This window comes from Bos indicus x Bos taurus, chromosome 29 (genome assembly GCF_003369695.1).
Source record: "Bos indicus x Bos taurus breed Angus x Brahman F1 hybrid chromosome 29, Bos_hybrid_MaternalHap_v2.0, whole genome shotgun sequence".
Taxonomy (NCBI): domain Eukaryota; kingdom Metazoa; phylum Chordata; class Mammalia; order Artiodactyla; family Bovidae; genus Bos; species Bos indicus x Bos taurus.
In genome coordinates, this window is record NC_040104.1 from 35,606,432 (window position 1) to 35,625,579 (window position 19,148).

Sequence of the window (19,148 nt, forward strand, 5' to 3'; positions counted from 1 at the left end):
GCACTTGAAACACATCAAAGTCTAAAAAGAAACAGATTTTATGAGGCTCCTCATGTTGAAGTGGGGTTAGACTTACACTGTACAGAACATAATTGGAAAACAAAACAAAATCAGGCTGGTGGAGAGTTTTTAAAGGACAGTAAATTGAAACACAGTATAAGAATTTTATAACCACTTAGGTATATAGTGTCCCTCTATAGGGTTTTTGACCTCTCATCTTTCTTCAGAATTCTGTGCCCCCCACTTATCACCCTCTGCATGAGCTCAGGAGCAGCCATCAATCGGTGCAGCAGCTTATTGTTTACCAGATCATCTTTGGGACAACTTGTACCTTTAAGTGATATTCTAAATGGATGTAGAATGTCCCTGGTGATTGAGCCTGGAAGGTACAAACTTAGGAGCACACATTTTCTAACACGCAAAGAATGCAAATCTGCAGCATAAGAAAATACTTGAATTAATTACCAGGGGGAGAAAATACAAAGTGGGAAAATGGTGATGTTGTTTGGATCCCTGTCTCAGTTCCTGCAGTGTGGTTCCTCCAGGAGAGTCTGCACTACGTAAATAATTATTTTCTTTGTTCAAGATGGATTTAGTTGGGTTCCTTCTTTTTTCAGCCGAAGAGTTCTGGCTATTGTAAGTGCACTCTTCTCATATAAAATGAAAGGAAGAAGAAGAAAAAGAAAGAAGGAAAGAGAAGGAGGAAGAAGAGCCACAGTTCCTATATTTGGACCAGCTGCAAGCCAGGCATGACTTGAAGGGATGAAGATATTTGTTAGACTTATTAGAGGTCCTGAGAAAAAATTTCTGCAAAGCTGGGATATACGCGTAGGGTCTTTGAGGTATACATTCATATCCCATGCTCATAAACAGAAGCACATACTCATATACATGGTTGTGAATTATGTATTTAATTTGACCCTTTTCAAGCACTGACACATTGAGATAGATGCTACTTTTCCTGAGACAGAGTCTAATATCCTGATTTTGCCAATGGAGAGACTGAGCCTTCAATAGATCATACACTATAATCCAAGCCACAAAATGAGTTAGTGGCAGAAAAGGTCTTAAACTGTCCTTTGAGCACTCAGCTCAAGTCCTCTCTGGCTCCCAGCAGCTCCCAGATATCATTCAAGCTGAGACTGGCTGGCTATCTAGCAGGAGTTGCAGGTAAGGGGATTTCTTCTGGGTGTGAGAGATGGGACTGAATGATGATGGCTCCTCTTCCCAATGTTTGTCTCTTAAGAGACACCAAGCCCTGACTCTGAATGGAAATCTACAGCGAAATGCAGTTCTCTACTGCAGAGTTTGAACAGTAATTGGTATTATAGGCAGGAAGCATAACAATGAAAAGCATTTAAACCTCCTGTTGTTAAGAATCTTTAGGTCAATAGCAGCATTTTAAAATCAATTTGAGGATTTGCTGGAAGATACAAAATAGAAACTACAATCAACCTAATAAGGTTAGATAACCCTAGTCATGTTAATAACTACCTAAAGCTTGACATCAATCCCTTACATTGATTCTCACTTACAGTTTAAAAAAAATGAAAAAATTAGGAAGGACATGCATAATACATAATATCACTGAAGCATCAAATTAGTATAAATGATGATTAAGAGTAATTGCTGCTGTTATTGGAAAGCACGTCGAAAATGAAGTTTCTAAGATATCTGCTGACAACAAGGATAGGCTTGGGCAGTTTTGGAATTCAGAGAAGGGAGAGGTTAATTGGTATTGCAGAAGTACACTTGTGATAGGGAAACCAGCCTGCCCGGAGAGAGAGAGAGAGAGATCAGATGGACCCTCCCCAAGAAGGAGCTGCTTCCCCATCAGTGTTGGGAGGACTGACACCACCCGCTGCTTGACACTGCACCAGGCATGGCAGGGGCGGCAAAGGAGATGAGTTTCCAAAGCTTCCATAGCTGGAGTGACGACGGTAAGGGGGAAGCTGAACTTGAGGTCAAAATCCTATGTTTGCAACCTTCCTCCTCCAGTTGTAAGCCCTGCTGCTGCTGCTAAGTCGCTTCAGTCGTGTCTGATTCTGTGCAACCCCATAGATGGCAGCCCACCAGGCTCCCCCGTCCCTGGGATTCTCCAGGCAAGAACACTGGAGTGGGTTGCCATTTCCTTTTCCAATGCATGAAAGTGAAAAGTGAAAGTGAAGTCTCTCAGTCATGTCCGACCCTCCGCGACCACATGGACTGCAGCCTACCAGGCTTCTCCGTCCATGGGATTTTCCAGGCAAGAATACTGGAGTGGGTTGCCATTTCCCTCTCCTGTAAGCCCTGAGTCTTCTGTATTTACCTCTCTAAATCTCAATTTCCTTACCTGTCCCAAGAAATACTCTGCTTTCTCCCAGTTTTTTGGGAGAACCAAGTAAAAAAGTCTTATGTGGATGTTTCCATCAAAGGGTACATAAAAGTTAGTTTGGGGAGTTTTTGCTAAGGTTAAGTGAATTGTTCATAGCCAGATAACTAGGAAGTAGAGGGCCAGGTTTCAACCCAGGTTATCCTGATATTGGAGCCCAACTGCCCTGTACACCAGGCATATTTCACAGCCTTAGCAATTACATAAATAGTCCAAGGGCTCTAAATACAGTGTGCACTGTGGTCCCTTTGCTACCATCTTATCCATATACAATATGCATGCAGGCAACTCAAATTTTTCAACTACAGATACCATGAGATTAACCAAGTGAGTAGAATTTACTGAGTTGATTAAATTTTGGCCTCAAAGCAATAAAGTCAATGAGTTGTCAATGAGAATGCCATGGACAGGTGGATGGCACTCATTGAGCTGTTGTTCAGTTCAGTTCAGTTCAGTTGCTCGGTTGTGTCTGACTCTTTGCGACCCCATGGACTGCAGCACACCAGGCTTCCCTGTCCATCACCAACCCCTGGAGCTTACTCAAACGCATGTCCATTAAGTCAGTAATGCCATGCAATCATCTCACCCTCTGTCATCCGCTTCTCTTCACTCCTTCAGTCTTTCCCAGCACCAGGGTCTTTTCCAATGAGTCAGTTCTTTGCATTAAGTGGCCAAAGTATTGGAGTTTCAGCTTCAGCATCAGTCCTTCCAATGTATATTCAGGACTGATTTCCTTTAGGATGGACTGGTTTGACCTCCTTGAGATGTTGCAACTACTCCCAAATATCTTGGACTTAGAATGAAACTCTAAGTCATGTGGGGACAAGCACTACACTTGATTTTGTTTGTCTCTGTAGCTCCAATATCCAGTACTATGTTCTCTGCTCAATCACATCCGACTCTTGGCGACCTCATGGACTGTACCCCACCATGTTCATCTGTCCACAGGGAATAATACTGGAGTAGGTTGCCATTTCCTCCTCCAGGGGAACTTCCTGACCCAGGGATTGAACCTGCATCTCTTGTGTCTCCTGCATTAGCAGGTGGATTCTTTACCACTCGCATCATCTGAGAAGCCCATGCTGCTGCTGCTGCTGCTAAGTCGCTTCAGTCGTGTCCGACTCTGTGCAACCCCAGAGACAGCAGCCTACCAGGCTCCTGGGGTTCTCCAGGCAAGAACGTTGGAGTGGGTTGCCATTTCCTTCTCCAATGCATGAGAGTGAAAAGTGAAAGTGAAGTCGTTCAGTCGTGTCCGACTCCTAGAGACCCCATGGACTGGAGCCTATCAGGCTCCCCCGTCCATGGGATTTTCCAGGAAAGAGTACTGGAGTGGGTTGCCATTGTCTTCTCCAGAGAAGCCCATAGTGGTCCTCAATAAAAACTTACTGAATGAGTAAATTTTTAAAAAAGCAGTGAGAAAATATTCCTTTAAGATTTTATCAAAACCCTGGGTTGATTACAACATAGCTACTTGACCTGTCTTTTCTTAAAGATAAGAACTCCACGGACCATAGAGGACTTGACTGAACTGGCTCATGGAAATGTCGGAGCAGGGGAAAAACTTTAGTACTCTGACTGCGGGCTGGGGATGCTTAAATCCATGTAGATATTTATTGGTTTATAAGAAGGGAAGACAATGGAGAGACTGCTTCACAGGAGAAGCCATCAGAGAGCTGCAGAGGCTGCCCTTGAATATGCCTGGTTCAGTTTTTATATTTTCCTCATTGATTTTGAGTGATGGAGATGGAAACTGTGCTGAATGTTTTTGGAGTCCTCTAAGTTTATTCTGACTGACACGCTGCAGAATTGCTGTGATTAATATGTGAAGATGTGTTCAACAAAGGTCAGTTAAGTCAAACGAATAAGTGGGTTTAAGGTTTTTTTTCCATATCTGGTTAGGCTGAGGCAGTTATATTAATATATGGATTTTTTGCAAATATACAAACCAGCTCTTAAATCTGCTTTAGGACTTTTGCTAGGAATAGCAATGGTATGCCCATGAATTTTTTCAAATGTTTATCTGTTCATTCTCATATTCTTTCAAACTACAATCACACACATGCATAATTTCATCCATTTAAGTATTAATTCACTCATTCATTATTGCATCTGTTTGGGGACTTGCAAATATGCAAAAACACTGACCTGGCCATTCCAGTTTGTCTAAAGTGAAATGCTTTATTACATATTTCCCAAGGCTTATTCGATCCTCTGAATGTACATTAAATGTAACACACCCTAAAGAGCATCTTCCCATCTCAAACTCACTTATCTCCTATGGTCCTTGTCTCCATGATTGCCACTCCCATCTACCTACCCATTTGTAACAACATGAAAACCTTGGTTATTTTTTTCATTTTCTTTCCCACTCTTTATTTAATTAATTTAAAAAATTCTGCTAATTCTACCATCTGTTTTCTAAACTCACTTCAAATACCACTTCAGTCAGTTCAGTTCTGTTGCTCAGTCGTGTCTGATTCTTTGTGACCCCATGAATCGCAGCACGCCAGGCCTCCCTGTCCATCACAAACTCCCGGAGTTCACTCAGACTCACATTCATTGAGTCAGTGATGCCATCCAGCCATCTCATCCTTGTTGTTCCCTTCTCCTCCTGCCCCCAATCCCTCCCAGCATCAGAGTCTTTTCCAATGAGTCAACTCTTCGCATGAGGTGGCCAAAGTACTGGAGTTTCAGCTTTAGCATCATTCCCTCCAAAGAAATCCCAGGGCTGATCTCCTTCAGAATGGACTGGTTGGATAATTTGCTATACCAGTCATGTCTCCCACCTTGATATGATCTTCCCATGCAATGAACTGGTGCCTTAAGTCTTATTCGTGATGGAAAGAGGGGAAGAGGTGTGGTAGAAAGTGAAAGAACAAGAACAATTAAGAAGGAAAATGAAAGTGTGAAGGTGGCATTCCTCTGCTTCAAACAATGCATCGTTTACCCCTGGCTCTTAGGATTAATTCCTTAGCACGGCTGGCAATGTGCCTCAACTAACATTTCTACCCTCACCTCTATTTCTTTTTCTGTTCATTGCTTTTCTCCTTTTGTAAATTATCTAAACATGCCATGTGCTTGTGTGCTTTTGTGGCTTCATTGATGTGCTTGGTCTTTCTGTAATATCCATTATCCATCTTTAGGCTGCATTGAATAAATATTTTAAGTTCCAACTTTAAAAATAATTAGTATCATTTCTGTTCGGATTTACCACCCTCCCTCCAAATCTGTTTAATCTCTTCTCCTTTCTCCTCGCTTCTCCACAATCATGGCTCTGCTTGAGAAGTTAACGTATGGCAATATATTCTGACCCCTTATAAAACTCTGAACTAACAAAAATGAGGTCACCTCATCAGAATCACATCACCTCTAAGAAGATCGACCTTTGGTTCCCAGGACAGTGCCTGGCCAAAAAGAACATGCTCTATAAAACATTTCTGACTAACCTCATGAGAACTCGGATGTTGGGGGACCAAACTACTGTAAGAGTGATATTTGGCAAAACTAATACAATTATGTAAAGTTTAAAAATAAAATAAAAAAAAAAAGAAAGAAAATGTGAAAGTGTTAGTTGCTCAGCTGTGTCCATGCTCACTAATAGCTGATTAAAATTTGGGCTTGTATGTACTGGGCCTTTTACAAGTTTTAGCTAATTTAATCTTTGCTATCCCTGTGAAATATTACCATCCCATCTTACAACAAAGGGAACTGAGGCACAGATAAACCAAAAACACTCAAGCACATTGCTTTTAAATTGCAAAGTAAGGACTGAAACGCACATAATTTGCTCTCATGGTATGTAGCTCCCAACTATTCTAAACACTGCTTTTCTACCAGTGGGGTCCCTGAGATGGGGCAAAGCCTGTGAGACTGTGGGCTTTGTCTTACTGAAACCTAGTTTTTGCACTAGTGATATAAAAATACCAAAGTGTAATTTGCAAGGTCGCAGCACCCCACTCCAGTACTCTTGCCTGGAAATTCCCATGGACGGAGGAGTCTGGTGGGCTGCAGTCCATGGGGTCGCTAAGAGTTGGACACGACTGATCGACTTCACTTTCCCTTCTCCCTTTCATGCATTGGAGAAGGAAATGGCAACCCACTCCAGTGTTTTTGCCTGGAGAATCCCAGGGTTGGGGGAGCCTGGTGGGCTGCTGTCTATGTGCTCACACAGAGTCGGACACGACTCAAGTGACTTAGCAGCAGCAGCAGCAGCAACAGTTCAAATCAGTAGTGAACATGAAGTACTCATCCCTTTTCCTGGTGGGTTGAATTTCATTAACAGAGAAACTGACTTATGGGCTAGAGTTACACGATCGCCCTGATAATTTAAAGTAATGTAGCCTTGAGTTTATCGTCTCATAGATTTTCCACAATCTACCTCATCCCATGTTCCTTAGATTCAAGTTAAGAGAGAAGACAATGTTTTACTCCATGAGAATTTGCTGCCGAATAAGATGACTCATCAGCCTATGGCTGGACTTCAGTGTGGGAGGTCCGTGTCTCCTTCCAGGCCAATGCCTGTTCTTGTGAATTAAGTAGCTCCCTAGCCCTGAGAAATATTAACTGCTCCTGGAGAATAAACTAGCAATGGAATTCTGATTCCTTTGCAAGAGAAAACAACAAGCCAAAATTGTCCAGATGTGGGGGGGTTGGGGGGGTGGGGTGGGGGTGGAAAAGTGAAGGAGAGGGAAAGTATGCTATTCATTCCTTACTGAGAACTATTAATCATACCTTCCATTTGTATATCATTGACAGTTTACAACTCATTTTATGTGAATGTAAACCCTTCCAACCCTGGCTAGGGTCAATATAATTATTTTAACTTCAGGATGAAAGAATCAAGGATCCAAGAAATGACATCCTAGCAGAAACTAGTTAGCAAAAGACCCCAGTTCAGCATCAAGGTCTTATGTCTTGGCCCCAGGCTCCCTTTTACTGTACCTCCTAGCCAGTCCAAGTTGATGTCCAACAAATGTTATTAGAAGAGGTGGCACTGGAATTCCCTTAAGGATTAAATTATTTTGGGTAAAAAAAAAATAAAATAACTTGGAGAAAGGTCTGTGGGGAAGCATGAACCAAGATGAAATTTGCAGAGCGCCAACAAGAAATATAATTGCTTCTACTCATTCTTCTCGGTATTTGTTGTTTGCTTATTTTAGCCATTGTACTGGGAAAAGAAAAGCCAGTATTTGATACGGTCACAAGTACGCTGATGGCTGTAAAGGACAGATCCAGAGATTGACTTACTGAGTGAAATGTCAGGCAGAGAAAGACAAATATATGATTATCACATGTGGGATCTGAAAAAGGGTACCAATGAACTTATCTATGAAACAGAAATAGAGTCACAGATGTAGAAAAGGAATTATGGTTACCAGAGGGTAAGGAGGGCAGAGGGATAAATTGGGAGACTGAGATGGACATATATACACTAATATATATTATATATATATAAAATAGATATGTAATGAGAGCCTATTGTATAGCACAGGGAACTCTACTCAGTATTCTGTATTGACCTACCTGGAGAAAGAATGCAAAAAAGAGTCCATATAGGTATGTATATATAACTGATTCAGTTTGCTGTACCCCTGAAACTAACACAACATTGAAATCAACTATACACCAATATGTTAAAAAAAAAAAAACAAACTAAATATGACTGATTTTGCAAATTTTTCTTTCTTCATCAATAAAATCTACTTTTCTGGTTTATTTTTTAATAGAGAAAAACAACCCAAACTGCCCTAAAGTCCCTGGTAAAGCAGAATGCAGCCAGATGGTCCAGGTGAAATAAAGAGAGAGAGAGAGAAGTCCGTCCAGGCTTAGACTGAGTGCCTCTGAAATAGGTCTGTCAGTGTTCTTACTGACAGTAAAGGCCATGAATTTTTCTTAATTTCATTTCCTACTGTGTACACTACAGGAGAATCTCTCTACAGTGTAAATTCCTGTTTTCAATATAGTCTTGGTCATAAAGAGTCACTCAGCCTAAAACTCCCAACCATAAGCAGTATTTTAGCAACAGTCCTGGATCTGGTGTCAAGAGATGTGGGCTTAAATCCTGCCTCTCCACCCAGTGTGAATTTGAATGATTTGCTTCATCTCTACAAAGCCTCAGTTTTTATGTCTATAATAATCTGGGGATTTTAGCTAGAATTCAGATGTCTGCATACGTGAAAGACTGGAGTCACAAGTCTGCTGGGAGTTTGCCTTATTAGCTAATTAACAGAAAGATTTCCATCTATCCCTATGTAGCCTTTAGGAATGAGACATGGTAGGGGAAAGAGTTTGAAAAAAATATGTATCCCAGATCAATGGTTCAGCACCAGCCTCTCCTGGGGGCCTGTTAGAAATCAAATCCTCAGGCCCCACCCCAGACTTAATTATGACTTCTGGCATGGAGATCCACACTTGCGTTTTGTCAGACCCTCCATATGATTCTGATACAGACTCAAGTATAAGAACCAGAGTCCTAGAAGCAAGCTGAGATGAAGCGGATAGTTAGTACTGTCTCTGAGTTCGGCTTCTTGCCCTCATGCCTACGGCCTAATAGAGAGGGTTGTAGGCAGACACTGGAGGAGCGTTTACTTCAGTGTGTCTCATCTAATGCTGTGTTTGAACCTAAAGAATGTTATTCCTCCCTTTGGTGTTTTGTAAGTATACTTGAAACCGTGCCATAAAATAAATCAATGCAATAATCCATTACATGGCTCCTGAGTATACATACTCACCTGGAGATTTTTGCATGCCCGTCCTAGGGAATCTTTACTTTCTCCCCATCCTCAACTCCAAAATTTACATGTATATTCCACTCACAGTGTAGTGTGCCCATAGATTCTTTCTCATTTCATACTCACTACCACCTCTGAAGATGCTAGAGCCTGCAGCCTAGTTGCATCCCAACAGATTGTCTAGATACCTGTATGCTTCCCTATTTTTTTCTAGGAGCAATGCAGTTCCAGCCTTGGTTAATGGTAGGAGAAAACTCTTCACCTGCAAGGGTGGTTTTACAGTACCTAGTTTCTAAGGGTCACAGCACACAGGAGCTTATAGGACTATTTTTGCACATTTGTTCGTGTAAGCCACGTAGTTAGTTATCACAAACACTTTCAAAAACACTTAGGATATTACTTTCATATGCTGTATACAGCTCATTGGTGGCAAATCTAGTCTCACTTGACTGCATTTCTTTTCAGAATGGAAATTGCTAATAAGAGTCAAAAGGTCCAAAATCAACCTAAAGCAAACCAAAAATAAGGCCCAAACCTGACACTCACACAACATAAATAAGAAGCAATTTCCTTGAATTAAAAAGTCATATAATTATACCAAGCATAACCCAGAGGACTGATGCCAGATTTGGCATTTCAGAAAGCAAAATGTGTGGAAAGAAATGAAACCGATGTTATGAACGGTCAATTTATATGTGCACTGTTTCTGTATACTGTATGTCATGCTGTTGTACTATTTCCAAGTAATATTTTGCAAACAAAATGCATATCATCGAATGGAAGAAGTTTTGTTCAAGTCATTCGGTGTGGCCAGTTGGTCACTGAAAGGAGCAGTGGCCATGCCTGGACATGTTTTCCCAGCATCCAGGTCTGGGAGGTAGGTACTCTCATCACCAATCCTGTTTTATAGACGAGGACATTGGACATAAAGAAAATTCACCCTCTCAACACTACAAATCACTCAATGGAGTGTGTTAGTAGTTTCAGGGCTCCCAAGCAAATAGGATTCCGAGTTAGTTTTCTATCCTATGATTGATAAACAACTCTTGGATGAGTTTAGGGAAACCATTCTCTAGGCATTTTTCCAGTGCCTGCCTTTGTGTTCAGACCAGACATATGACTGAACTTTTTTCTTGATCTGCATTTGCTCTAATTCCTTTCTTCAGGACCATAGTCCTTCATTTAAACTCAACCTACTTCCCTGCAGTTTAAGTCTCCAGTCCTCAACTTCAAACTGGCAGCTGAAGATTAGATGCTACCCTTAAAGCAATGCTATTTTAAAAAATGGCTATACCTTAGATCAGACACCCTTGGATGTCAAAGCTTGTCCAGACCAAACACAAGTTTTCAAATCCCTCTGGATACAGACTGGTGTCCTTTAACCTGTGCCCATCAAGTCAAGCATGGCACCTTTCCCCATGACTGAGCACGTCACAGGCTTCTCTCTGAAGCCTGGCCAAGCTTCAGCTCAAATAGCATAATTTTCAGGGACCAGTGCTGTTGTCCAAAAAGAGATTTCATTTTCTTTTGACATTTTCCCTTTTAAAATACAGGAATACAACACAACCTACAAGTTTTCCAGTGCTTTGCAGGAAGCCAATTACAGTATGTTCTAACAAAGGGTATAGGGAAATTAAAATAAAAAATGACCAAAAATCAGATCCCTAAGAATTGTCACTTGCAATATTGCCCTTACCTTTTAATGAAAGAAAAGATCAAGTGTTCCAACCGTCACCTCACTCCTTCAGAAAAACAGCTTCTGCCAAGAGATGATTAATGACTGTTACTTATTTGCCTCAAATGACTGAGTTTCAGGGCAGTCAGAAGCATTTTTTTAATCATTGACTTATTTCCTAATACAACTGGTTTCAAAGCTAAATCCTACATTTCATGAAATCACAGGCAGAATGGTGTATGTACTTTCATGGATGTTAAGATATCTTGGTCTCCTGCGGGGCTCCAAACTCAGTATCACTTGCTTATTTTGGGGGTTAAAGTTTAGCAGGCAATAGGAAGATGATTAAGACCTATTTATGCCATACTATAAAGTCTCATGTTTAACCTCTATGAGATTTACTCGGAAGCTTTAAGCAGTGAAGCATTTTTTTGAAGTATACTTGATATACCATATTATGTTAGTTTCAGGTATATATGGCTTCTCTGGTGGCTCAGTTGGTAAAGAATCTGCCTGCATTGCAGGAGACCCAGGTTTGATCCCTGATTTGGAAAGATATACCCTGGAGAAGGAAATGGTAACCCACTCTAGTATTCTTGCCTGGAGAATCTCATGGACAGAAAAGCCTGGTAGGCTACAGTCCACTGGGTCACAAAGAGTCGGACATGACTGAATGACTAACACTTTCACTTTCAGGTATACAACACGATAACTCAATATTTTTATAGATCGTACTTTGTGAATAAATTGATTACAAAATAATGGTTGTATTTCTCTCATGCATAATATATCTTTGTTGCTTATTTATTTTGTACATAGTAGTTTGTACCTCTTAATCCCACATCTTTATTTTACCTCTCCCCCGTCCCTCTCCACACTGGTAACCGTTAGTTTGTTGTCTATATCTGTGAGTCTGTTTTGTTAGCCACTGTGTAAAATAGGTTCCTCAAAATAGAACTATTATATGATCAGGCAATTCCACTCCTGCATATATATATATATATGGTTTATATCTGAAGAAAACAAAAACATTAATTCAAAAAGAGATATACACCCCAATGTTTAAAGCCAAGATACGGAAGTAACCTGTGTCTATCAACAGATGAATGAACAAAAGAAGATGTGATATATATATATATGCTGTTGTTTGGTCACTAAGCTGTGTCTGGTTCTTGTGTGACTCCATGGACATAGCCCGCCAGGCTCCTCTGTCCATGGGATTTCCCAGGTAAGAATACTTGAGTGGGTTGCCGTTTCCTTCTCCAGGGGATCTTCCTGATCCTGGGATCGAAGCTGTGTCTCCTGCATTGCTTGTGAATTCTTTACCACTGAGCCACCTGGGAAGTGTATATATATATAATATTTCTAATATTCCATTGTATATGTATACACATGCAATTTAATATTGCGAAGAACCAACTCATTGGAAAAGACCCTGATGCTGGGAAAGACTGAAGGTGGGAGCAGAAGGGGACGACAGAGGATGAGATGGCTGGATGGCATCACCAACTCAATGGACATGAGTTTGGGTAAATTCCAGGAGTTGGTGATGGACATGGAAGCCTGGCTTGCTGCAGTCCATTGGGTCGCAGAGAGTCAGACACAGCTGAGCAACTGAACTGAACTGAATAGTCATAAAAAGGAATGAGACAATGCTATTTGCAGCAAAGTAGGTGGATGTAGAGAGTATTTTGCTTAGTGAAATACGTGAGACAAGGAAAGGCAAATACTCTACATTATTACTTATAAGCAGTGAAACATTTTTGAGGAAATATGCTGAGAACTGTGTGAGACTGGCCTGTAGAGACCGTAAGTGGTGTAAGGAAGGCCAGATAGAAAGCTAGCAAATATTCTAGGCCCAGACCCAAGAAGATGAGGCTAAAATTACAATGATGGTTGTAAGGGTGGGCTTGAGCAATGTATCAAAATGAGTGCTCAGTAAATATTTGTGGCTAAAAGGGAAGGAAGTTGGGAGGGAGAGCAAGAGGGAGGAAGGGAAGGTTGGATAGAGGAAAGGAAGGAAGGGAGGGAAAGAACGGGGAGCAGGATTAGCTAAAACCCCTTGAAATTCTTCCAGGTAGTGTATAATCTTTGTAACTGTATACAGTATTTAAAAACCACATTCTATAACAGCAGTTCTCAATGAAGTGTCACATTAGAACCACTTGAGTAACCTATAAAATCTTGATGCTATGACTATATTCCAAACCAATTAAGTTAGAGCCTCAAGGGGTAGACCCTGGGTCTCAATATTTTTTTAAATTCTTCCCAATGATTCTAATGTGTAGTCAGGACTGAAAAATCAGTGCTCTGTAGACTGCCTGCCTCTGGAATCAATCTCTGCCTAATAATTGGTTGCCATGGAAATTTATCCACTAGTTTGGTGAGGGTTGTAAAACCTCCAGGTTACTTTAATTCTAAAAATAGCTGATACACTTTTCAGTCATTGGGATAACAAAGTCTTCTTATGATCCATGGCCAAATTAAAAGTATTGCAGTAGGACCCACTTTGTCTCTATATGGACCCATTTAGATCAACTCAGAGAACTCGAGTTAGGCTCTGGTTCTAGCTATGCATTAAACAGCACCAGAAAAGTCACTGGACATTTGCTTCTAATTTGCTGGATAGAACCACCTCTAAGGTTAACCTCCAAGGTTAACCTCCATGGTTAACCTCCATGTTACCTGGGAGTGATGTGGACAGTAGGCTTATGTACTGTTCCTGCTGTTTTATTAGCTGTTACAACACTGGGGAAATCACTTAACCTGCAGTTTCTTATCTGCATAATAGAGACACTCATATCTCAAATTTGTTTTTGAAGATAGAACGAGATAAGACATTTGTCAATTTGTCCATTTCAATTATTATATAATATGATATCTACAATAACAATGGGCTTCCCCGGTGGCTCAGCTGGTAAAGAATCCATCTGCAATGCAGGAGACCTGGGTTCTATCCCTGGGTTTGAAAGATCCCCTGGAGAAGGGAAAGGCTACCCACTCCAGTATTCTGGCCTGGAGAATTCCATGGACTACAGTCCATGGGGTTGCAAAGAGTCAGACACAATTGAGCGACTTTCACTATCATAGGAATAGATGTTTCTTCTGTCTGTTGATATCCATAAAGATGTACAGAAATTTAAGATTAAAGACAATTTATGTATTAGCTTTCCTTCATTCTACCAGGTTTTTAAATATCAGCATCCAATGTGTACTCCCTTCTCTTTCAAATCACAGTGCATAACAATAATTCGGGGGACTGCCTTGGTAGTCTACTGGCTAAAACACTGTGCTCAAAATGCAGGTGGCCTGGGTTTGATTCCTGGTCAGGGAACTAGATCTCACATCCTGCAACTAACAGTTCACAGGCTGCATGCAACTAAAGAACCCACATGCCATAACAAAGATTGAAGATCCCAGGTACTGGAACTAAGACTTGGAGCAGCCAAATAAATAAACATTAAAAAAATTAGAGCAAAACAAAAGCAATAATTTGGGTTGCCAAAACCTGTGACATGTATGTTACACTTTTCTGAAGGTTGAAGGGAATGTTCAAACTGAGTCAAACAAAGATCCTCATTAACAATTGTCTGTCCTCTGGGGTGCAGTGACTGACATGGCTAGAATCTCCACATTCTTGCAGGGAACATAATCACTTTATGAAATCAGTGTCATTCATGAAACACCTCCTACACATACATAATTACTGCAATTGACAAGTGTATCTCAGTGTTAATACAGATGCTCTTTTATCTAAAAGGCAAACTTGGAGAGGAAAAAAAAAAAAAGGCGAAACAATTCATTTTCAGTCTAATTAAAGTCATTATAAACAGCCTCCTGGTGCTTAACCTTTTTTCCTCCAAAATCCCAGTCTTTTAGTTGAATGCTCAGATCTGGAGCTTCGTTGAGGTTTTCCTTAATTGCCTTTCCATCACTAATGGGATTCACTTCATTATTACCTCTGCCAAAAGCTGCCTCCAACTTTCAGCTCCCATGCTGAGACATTTACATGCCTATTTATAATGTTAAATGCTGAAGTCACACCACCGTAAAGTTTAGGTAACTAAATTGGAGTGTGACTCCACTGACTGGGAAGCATTGACTTAGATTATATTTTCTTAGATATCTATAAACTGTCTCCAAATGCCTCTTTCTGCTCATTCATCCCCTGAATTTCGTGCTCGCCTTCCTTTTTTCCTTTCTTCCTCCCTCCCATTTTCCCTCCTTTCTTTCCCCTCTGATTCTTTCTCCTTCTCCACCTCCTTTCCTTACCTTGTCATGTCCCATGTCCATCCTCACAATAATCTCCCAGAACCATCTTACTATTTCAACAATGTCTACGATCGTACCACCAATGTTTTTTTTTTTTTTTTTAACAGATAGCTTGCCATCTATCTTTGCTGCTAAGTCGCTTCAGTCGTGTCTGACTGCACGACTGCACAGACAGCAGCCCACCAGGCTTCTCGGTCCATGGGATTCTCCAGGCAAGAACACTGGAGTGGGTTGCCATTTCCTTCTCCAATGCATGAAAGTGAAAAGTGAAAGTGAAGTCCCTCAGTTGTGTCTGACTCAGCGACCCCACGGACTGCAGCCTACTAGGCTCCTCTGTCCATGGGATTTTCCAGGCAACAGTACTGGAGTGGGGTGCCATTGCCTTCTCCCATCTATCTTTAGTTAACTTTAACAAAGTCTGTGTACTCAGTTTCAAGATCCCAGTTTAAAGCTGAGCGGACTAAAGGTCAAGAGAGAAAAATAAGATGATGAAGAAGACCCAGTTCACATGCGAGTAAGGTAGGACTTGAACCCAGCCCTTGCCCTCTGGGAAGAATTGGATGAATCAACATAAATGAGGTGTCACATCATAGAAGGGGGGTGACCCAGAGATGAACAGTGTACCTCTAAGGCCTCTCAGTGAGTCTCTAGGGGAGGAACAGCAGGAAGTCAGACTTACCAACCCCCATGCCTTGTTCTTTTTATCCCTTTTCACAAAACCTCCTTGAGCTGCATATTAAGTAGGAATCATTGTGGTCTAGTCAAAGAGAATGTTAGCAGGGTTAGAAGTGGCTCAAGGGTAGGGACATATTCTTACCTAGTGTCAGAAAGAGGGCAGACAGTGTTAGATAGGGCGTCAGGAATTTTCTGTTGGTTTGCTGCTTTGTTGCCATGAAGCTTTTCTGTGCATATAAACACAGAGCTGTTGGGGTGGGAGCTATGAGGAGAACATGGGGATATTTGGGGGAAACTGGAGACTCCTTCTCACTTAAGGGGTTTCTGTCGCATGTCTACCAAACCTTGACAGGTCATATGTGTGTGCGTGCATATGTGTGTGAGTGTGTGTGTGTATCTGTGCTAGTGCACATGGGCATTAAGCGCTAGTAGTGATGTTGAGCAGGCCCTGTGGGGCTCCTGGAAACAAAGCCTCCCCCATTTCTCTGATCATAGGAATCAGCCTTCATTCAGCCCCCATGACCTTCCCTGAGTTCCAACGGGCCGATTCAAGAGTTGCTTATTAGGGAATGGAGGATGTGAGACCAGGAGGAAATGAAGGGTCAAGAGAAAAACATTGCAGCCTTCCGGCAAAGTCCTGGTTCCCCAAGAAGGGCCACCCGCAACAATATTTTTGAGTTGTTTTGCAGACACTGAAACCCCCAGTAGGTAGAAGAAGTTAATAGTTAATGACGGTATGCTGCACACAAGAATGTTGACCCCTGAAGGTTAATGATACTGACTCCTACTTACCTTACCACCAACCAGTCAGAAAAATGTCCACAAGCTAATATGTCTCTTTGAATCACTACTCCCAAACCTTTCAATTCCCTCCCCAAGTTGGGACACACAGCTTTGAGGGCATTAGCCTCCTGTAGCCCTCTTTGGCGAAGCAATAAAGCTATTGTTTTCACTTCACCCAAAACTCTGTCTCTGAGATTGATTTAATTCAGTGTTGAGGTACAGAGGCCAGATTTGGCTTCAGCAGTAAAGACATCCAGAGAGGTGTGTTTTAACATAGCCTCTGGCCTTCAAAGAGTTTACAGCTCAACCAGAGAAACTGGCTAACACTGAAATAATGAACAAGATACAGTTTAAGAATTTTTAAATGCAATAGAAAGACGAAGTCGATTACAGCCCAGCTCCAAGAACAAATATTATGAAGACTTTAGAAATGGCGATTATGCAAATATTTACGGGATGCCTATTATTTGCAAGACTCTGCTTGCTACTGTTTAAATGTTCAGTGGGAGATGGCGTTGTCTTGTCCGTAATTTTAATCAAGTATAAAATATCTTGAGGTGAACATGGGAAGCAGTGAGAACATAGAGAGGAGAGCAGCCCATTCTCACTTCCTTGATAAGGCAGCATCTATGCTGAGGGCCAGAGGATAAACCCAGATTAGGCAGGAAGGGTTGTTATTTTCTCTTCAGCTTCCCCTTTCCTGTCTGTTCTCTGTCCTCCTCTGACCTGCTGCTGCAGACTCAGCAGCTGACATCTGTATGGTGTAGTACTATTGCTTCCTTGCTCTTTGATCTCTGCTTGGGGCTTGGCCAGCAAGAAAATACTGATAGGAAATAAGGGGTCTGGTGGAGAGAGAAATGGAGTGTTTCTCCCTCCCTGCTGGAATATCCCGTCTCCAACAGTTTCATCTCTCCATGATCACAGCGCTTGCCAGGAGGCTCCTCTTCTGGGATTCTAGGTTCTGGTCCTCAGCTGGCCCCAGACTACTTGGCCCTACAGGGATAAGAACTTCCCAACTTGCTAGTTTCTGAACATCTCACTATTAATTTCCTCAGCATCCTTTTCTTAACCTAGCCTAACATTCCGTTCTGCAAGTGGTTCTTATATTAAAAGCCTCTTCATGTGAACAATTAAGGGTGGATTCTGTTGCCTGCCTATAAGCTGGCTGATGGATATACCAGGTGAAGGCAGAGGGAGAGGTGGGTTGGGAAGGGTGTAATGCCCAGTGATCGTGAGTTGCTCCACATGGATGAAGTAGAGGATGACATTGTGGTAGAGAGTGGTGAGACTAAAGAGGGAAGCTGAACATAAAGGGCTTTGCATGTTGCACTGGGAAGTTTCTACATGACAATATAGAAAAATGTTTATGATATATTGCTGCTAAGTTCCTTCAGTTGTGTCCGACTCTGTGCAATCCCATAGACGGCAGCTCACCAGGCTCCTCTGTCCCTGGGATTCTCCAGGCAAGAACACTGCAGTGGGTTGCCATTTCCTTCTCCAATGCATGAAAGTGAAAAGGGAAAGTGAAGTCCCTCAGTCCTGTCTGACCCTCAGCGACCACTTGGACTGCAGCCTACCAGGCTCCTCTGTCCCTGGGATTTTCCAGGCAGGAGTACTGGAGTGGGGTGCCATTGCCTTCTCCATTATAATATATTAAGTAACAGTAAAAAACGATTTTGAAATGTTTATGTGTACATTACAATTTTAACTGTATTCTATTTAGGGTAAATGATATAATAAAATACATAAAATGAGAGTGGGGCTATCTTATGGTATTTACTATATCGGGGATTTGTTTTATCTAGTGAATTTTCTGAATTGGATTACATTGATTTTATGAATTTAAAAACACACTTTTAAAGAGCAAATATCCTGAAGCGCTTGTTCAGTGGAACTCCCTTAAGTACAATGGATAAAAGGCGCATTCCTGATGAGATCAGCCTGGCTCACAGAATTTGCAATTCTGTGCAAGTGGGCTGTGAGCACCCCTCTGAAGGTAGCCACCGAATGGGGTATAGACAGCAGAGATTTCATGGTGGAGCACAGTGGGAGACACCTTTTTTCCATATAAAGGCTGAGTCTAGGGAAACAAAGTTTCCCTGAAAACAGGATATTTCACTAACTGTCCCAAAGCTAGGGTGTTTCAGGGAATAGAAACTGCTCCCACATATTGAAGCAATTTTTTGTAGGTTCTTGAATGAAGAGATCAGTATTCCATAACCCGTGAATATAGCAGGATCAGACAGGCGATCTACCACAAGCCAGTGTCAGTGGTTCGGCTTTGCCTGTGTGATGGTGAGTGGACACAAATTTGGTTTGGTAAAGAATCTGACTGAATATCACACTCTTAATGTTCCTCATTCTGGCCTTTTCCACCACCAGCCTTCTAGTAAATATTTTGTAGAACAGGTCACAGTGAAAGATGAGTTGTGGCCTGACTTATGCCGATTTGAATTTCTCGTAACTGCATCTGTCATTGAGGATTAATGCATTTGATCCTACACACTGCTGGGGAGGAAAAACACTTTCTCTACCATTCTAGGTTCCTCTGGCTGATCTAAGACTTAAACTGACATAAGACAGATTAACAGGAGAAAATCAAACCATGTTCAGTAACATGTATACACGGGAGAGGTTCACG

General features: G+C 41.6%; 1 protein-coding gene across 1 annotated transcript in view; it reads right to left on the reverse strand.

Annotated features, from left to right (window-relative positions):
* The window catches only part of TENM4 (teneurin transmembrane protein 4), a 1,822,236-nt gene extending 1,811,373 nt beyond the window's left edge, over positions 1-10,863 (reverse strand). The window contains exon 1 of the mRNA XM_027532088.1: positions 10,799-10,863. The gene's annotated coding sequence lies outside the window, so the exon portion shown is untranslated. The remainder of the gene's footprint in view (positions 1-10,798) is intronic.
* Positions 10,864-19,148: the final 8,285 nt, after the last annotated feature.